The following is a 6,672-nucleotide window of genomic DNA, read 5'->3' on the forward strand; positions in this document are numbered from 1 at the left end:
ATCCTGAGTTCCTGACTGAGTGCATGGATTTAAGATTCAAAGTAAAGAACACAAGGCGGCGGCGGCGCAAGGGCAGGGGAAAGGAAGAGACGGGATGGGAGCAGTAGTGGCTAAACACCGTAGTCGTGATATCAAACGTCAACAATAAGGACGCGGTTGGCTCGCCGGCTCGGCTCGGTTTAGTATAGGTTCTGGTTTTATTAAAAAAACGGTAGCTATAATATATTATTGGTGTCGGTTCTTTAATTAACCAATACCTATAATAGGTACTGGTTCTTTTAAAAAACCGGCACCTATAGTGTAAGTGCCGGTTTTTCCTCTAGAACCAGCACCTATAGTGTTCAAATGTGTCGGTTCTATACTTTTTCATCGCAAGGAGGTGGAAAAAAGCCTATAGGTGCCAATTTTAAATAAACAGACACTTATCAGTCGTTCCCTATGAGGTATGTTGTCGTAGTGTGTGCTTGGGTAGAATTATAAGCACAAGAATTATTTAATACTACCTATGTCCCAAAATAATTGTAATTCTAAGTTATTTAGCATATATTAATGTTTAAGAAGAAAGACTATAGTGTCTCTCATTAAATGGTGCGTAGGTAAGTGTACCCGAGTTGGGGAGTGGTTGTCTGGTTGAGGGTAAAATAGGAAAAAATTTGCATGAGAAGTCATTAGTGAGATAATTAGTACTCTATTGTGATAACTATTTTGGAACAAATTTAAATTCTATAAATATAATTATTATGGGACGGAGGTAGTACAGTGAAGGGATGATGATATGTGAAAAAACTGTACTCCAATTTGACCATAGTTAGAATCCTGCCTGTGTCTTTCACTAGCAGTAGCTGCATTCACATACACCCAATGCCTATAAATTCGCATGATGCTCTCTCCTTTGTACAAGAAAGAAAAAGATAAAAATATTGCGATGCAAAAAACTATCGTAGATGCAGAGCTTTGTATCACTTGCCTATAAATTGCATACCTAGAAATACAATCCATAGGTTGAAAAAAACCAAGACCTTACATGGTTAGTATTGAACCTCAAAAGATTTTCAGTAGTGATAAATTAGCATGAATGGAAGGTATCAGGAATTTTTGTCCCTCGGCATCAAAGTTTTCATCGAGCAGTCTTACCCAATCGATCCTGCATTAAGGCTCAGTTAGGACTAGTTTCTCAATTCATTCTCCTACATTTTCGCGCGCATATTTTTTTTAAACTGCTAAACTGTGTATTTTTATAAAAAAATTTCTATCTAAAATTGCTTTAAAAAGTCATATTGATCCATTTTTTTTAAAAAAAGCTAATACTTAATTAATCATGAGCTAAGGCTATCCTATATCCTCATCCCTACATGTCATCTAGTTTCCATAGCATTTAATATATTATCACATAAGCAAAAATCTGATGTGGTAAGAGAGTTAATGAGGAGAGAGGTAAAAAGATGAAAAAACCATTTTTCATGCAAGAAACCATCTCTACACAAGAACCAAAAATGAAAACAAGAGTATAGGTGAATAAAAGGAGAGATAAGATCAAAAGAGAGGTGATTGGATGTGAATTTAATTTGAAGTCATCATCCATTGAATATATTGTTTCTATATATAGTGTCTATATGACATGGTAAATATGAAAACTATTTAGCGATGTCTAGTTCTTGGATCTTTCTTACCGAGAAGAGGGGAAATGTGAGGTAAGAAATAATACGTTGGTTAATTACTTCTCTTCTTGAATGAGTTAATTACATATTATTAGCTAACCTCTTGTGTACCCTTCTTCAAATTGGTATATATTACATACTCCCTCCGTTCCTAAATATTTGACGTTGTTGACTTTTTTAAACATGTTTGACCATTCATCTTATTAAAAAAAGTTTAAGCAATTACTAATTCTTTTCCTATCATTTGATTCATTGCTAAATATACTTTTATGTATATATATAGTTTTACATATTTCACAAAAGTTTTTGAATAAAACGAACGGTTAAACGTGTTTAAAAAAGTCAACGGCGTCGAATATTTGTTAGGGACGGAGGGAGTATTATATTACTACGGATATTCGAGTACGCTGGTGGTGACCTGCATATACAGCTTGAAACAAATATACTCATCAATACACAGAAGTTTAATCTGTATTCCTTGTTTCATGTTCCGATGTTCGCTGTTAGCTAGGTGAAGGGAAAACTGACAACTTGGTATATGTTGGTATAAGAGGTATCGAGATAACGCAACACATACAGAGCTGTCCAAATAACGCTCTTCTCCTGAGTGTTTCTTGTCCAGAGAGTGCCCTAGATTCAGAGCCGAGAACTGGTCATCCTTCCGATCCTTGACGACCTTGGAGTGTACAAGCGTGTGCACTCTGATTCTTCATTTCCTTCCAACAAAGTTTAAGTTGATTTGTGAACACCACCAGTGTGTTTACCTAAAAGCTTCCGACAAAGGTACATCAAAAGTGTTTCTACACCTAGGTGCTATGGCACCCATCGATTGCATGCGGCTCAAATAATTATAGAAAAATTTGAAAAAAATTAGTAACATCAATTGTGTTGTTATAAGTCTACACATAAACATGCAGGACTAAATTTGATTTACAACTAGAGAAACAAAAATAATAAAATCGGACTGTGAATAGTACCGGTACAACACAGATAAAATTTGTTATTTTTTGTTTCTTCTTATATCGATCGAATTTAGGCTTGCATGTTTGTACAGTGTTTTATATTATCATAGTCTATCTTACCTAATTTTATGAAATTTTTATATAGTTATTTAAATTACATGCATACACCTAGGTGCCATGGTACCTAGGTGTAGAAAATACTTTCCCAACATGTAATTGGCCTGGGAGAGTCTCCCGGGCATATGTAAATGCAAATGATGATCAGGAGTAGAAAAGCAAGAGAATAAAGTTTTTCCATTCCAAACAGAGTGAGTGCTTGAGTTTTTCAATCCTTTGCATGCCTTTTATTTACACTTTACTGAAATTATAATCACCTGAATTGTGTAAACCAATGAAGAGAAGACGGTAGGTGAAAATTAATTTCAATCCTCTATTCCTATTTGACCCTCGTTAGAATTAATTAATCCTGCTTTTGTCTTCACCTAACAATGGTTAGATATGTACATTGAACAACTATAAATTTAGCATTTTTTTTATACTTCTTTCTTCTTGTACAAAGGAGAGAGTTAGTGAGTCAAAAAAAAATGAGCACCTACAAATACTTACTGCTATTGAGAAGGCGTAGGAACGAGTTATATATAGTGGAATCTCTACTGTGTTCATATGGGTTATTAGGAGACCTTGCCAATGTCAAATTTTCTGCACTACTTAGCAATCTGTACCAACCTGAAATTTCTCGAAGAATGCCAAACTGTCGTCTGTCGATATGGGAATGTTAGGTGTTAGGACATTGAGCCATGGTGCCTAGTAATAGATTCTGTCAATATTAACCTGTTAATTCCGCTGGAGTTCGCAATCCCGGAAGTTCCCATGCTTCCAAAATACAAGGGGGATAGCATCATGCAATCACCGGAGAGCTGTAGTAAATGTCAACCATGTTGGAAGCTATTTTTCCTCTAAGATTATAGAAATCTAGTGTTCTTATTTTTATCATGTACCAAAAAAAAAAAATCCAAGTCGATCTATTAATTAGCACTATATGACCAGATGACCTTCACCTTCCATTGGTAGAGATGAACATTGTTTTTATAGATTTTGTTTCATGCAACTGAAATCCTTTGTGATACCACGACAGATTCATGATGAGATGAGCAGATGATCCTTAACGCATATTATTGCACCTCTCATTTGATTTCGCAGAAGAAACATTGAGCTCATAATACATGTCCAGTAGTAGTGCAAGAGGTTTTCTGAAGTCTGGGGATGTTGCACCTTTCTACTTGGTTCAGTCATCAGATGGAGAACTACTTTTCTCTTCATGAAGTTCATTAAGATGGAAATTAATTTTGGAAAATTAATAGCAGATTAACTGATAGATGAATGAAAATTATATCATACAGATAATATCGCGGATATCTACATAGGCCATGTTTACTTCCCCATCCAAATTTTTTTTGACGTATACGGACACACATTTGAAATATTAAACAGAGACTAATAACAAAACAAATTACAGATTCCGTCTGTAAACTGCGAGACGAATCTATTAAGCCTAATTAATCCGTTATTAGCAATGTTTACTGTAGCACCACATTGTCAAATCATGGTGTAATTAGGTTTAAAAGATTCGTCTCGCAATTTACATGTAAACTGTGCAATTGGTTTTTTTCGTCCTCATTTAATGCTCTATACATGTGCCTAAACATTTGATATGACGGAAAAGTTGGAAGTTTGAAGGGAACTAAACACAACCATACTTAGAGTAGTACACACCACATCCACACGAAAAAAAGCCTGTTCGGATAGGCCGTCTAATTGTCTAGAAAGGATTAGTCCACATGCACAGAACCAGTCTGAAATTTATTAAAAAAAAATTGGCCGACCAACCCCTATTATTATGGACATCACCCCCTACCCATTCCCCCCTCCCTCCCTCCCCCCTCACACACACCTGACCATCGAAACATAAATTAAGACATCATGAGCACACAGGTCAATAAAATCAGTTTTTCCTCAGTCTGTCTGTCTGTCTTGTCAAGACTAGCTAGTGTTGCACATTGCAGCTACAGATAGAGTATGGGCCAAGTGAGATCCAAGTAGAAAGAAGAGGAGAGATTGTTGTCAAATGCAGAAGTTTGATAGCCGTTTTTTTGTCTTACATCTTGCTTGATGAAGGACAAAGGAATGGTAGGTATCAGAATAGCAAAACACCTTCAAATTCTCGAGTTCCCGTCAAAGGAAGAAGGCTATATATAGCCTCCTCTCACATGGACAATTCTAGTAAAAAGAACGGTCAAATTAGTAGGAGCTAAACAAAGACTAGTTGACTTGCATTGGGATTTTCACATCTCATCCCCACAGTGGCAAACTTCAAGTATTTGATGTTATCTTACCCACCCACAACATGCTCTGTTCTTCTAAAGTTGACGACAAGAATCATGATCAGGATGGCGCGTCAATGTTAATTATTTTTCTTTACCGGTAACAATATGGAAACCCCCTACACTCACTATAATCAATCTTAGCAAGTAGAAATTGTACAATAATAGTCAGTTGGTCTGTTTCTGAATATAATCCTACAATATCAGTTATGATGATTGATAAGCTGGTTTTTCTTCACTTGAAGCCCTACCATGGATATTGGACTAGTTATACGAGGATAAGATTGATCTTCCTATGCAACCTATATTTTCTTGAAAGTATCCATCTTTATGTTATATTGACCTTCTTAATCAGTCATGATGATTGATCGTTATTTTATATATGATGCATGCGTACTGAATCATACAACACTGTTGGAGATCTCAATGACCTTATATGAGTAGATCCTCCAAAGATTTTCAGTAGTGGTGAAGCAGTGAATGGAAGGTATCGGGAATTTGGATCACTCTCTTGACCATGGTTTCTATTAGTTATTTTGGGTTCTTCATGTTGCTTGAATTAGGGTGTGGCTTAACCGGCAGTGGCGTAGCTAGAATTTAAAGTAAAAGTGGTCCATCTATATATAATATGTCAATTAAAAGGGTGGTCCACTATACAACTTTTACTATATTAACTAGCACATATACTATAATTTCAAATTTTTAGGTGGTCTGTGGACCACGGTGCCACCTAGCTGGCTACGCCCCTGTTAACCGGTAGCCATCGCTCTGCTCTCATCCATCTTCTTTTACTGTATTGCCATCAGGCTCTTGATGTTGCCTGAATTGATCATAAATATGCAAAGAAAGCATGACCTGTAAAAAGCTTTGATCAACTGCATTGACCTTCTTTTACTCTTACATTCGCCATTTTTGTTCCACTAATTTATTTAAGTAACTCAAGGAGATTAAGTGCAAAGTATATGAAAAACTCGATTATTCTTTATTCTTGCACACGATAGGATATAGAAAAAAAATTACTATCCTTGAAGAGGTACCCATAGGTATCACACTTTTCTGGTGTAGATTTTGGTGCCTCTCCCTAAAAGAAAAGAACAAAATATTTTCTCATTTTCCTATTATAGCTGCTCGAAGGTTTTGAATTAGTAGCTTGGTGTTCTCAATAGGAGTGATGCTATCTTTTTAGAAATTTCTGTATTCTCTGTTGACTCAATTTAATTTTAGTGATTTACTTCAATAAATTAGTGGAAATGATGACATCACAATACGAATAGCACCGCCTTGGCTTGTCTCTCCCTCTCGCCCCCTCACCTGAATCATGCACAACAACGCCAGCAGATAGAGATTGAACCTAAGGACAAATGATTAAAATGTCCTTTACAATTTTTTTTAGCAAATTCCCATAGTATCCTTGTAAATACGGACAACACATATTGCCTTTCTCAAAAAATAATCCTTGGTTGATGGACTATACAGCTCTTGAAATTAGTCAAAGCGGCAACCAGTTGTGATAAGCATGGAATTTATGCAAAGCCAAGCTCAATTATTTCATTGCCTCTAGTTAATTACTTCAAATTTTCTGCTGGTTCTAGCAACAACTGAACTTAATGGTATGTTCTGACAGGGTTTTGTTCCCATGGGGTTTAGCATTCCAATGCTACGATTGTAACC

This window comes from Oryza glaberrima, chromosome 5 (assembly GCF_000147395.1).
Source record: "Oryza glaberrima chromosome 5, OglaRS2, whole genome shotgun sequence".
Lineage (NCBI taxonomy): Eukaryota > Viridiplantae > Streptophyta > Magnoliopsida > Poales > Poaceae > Oryza > Oryza glaberrima.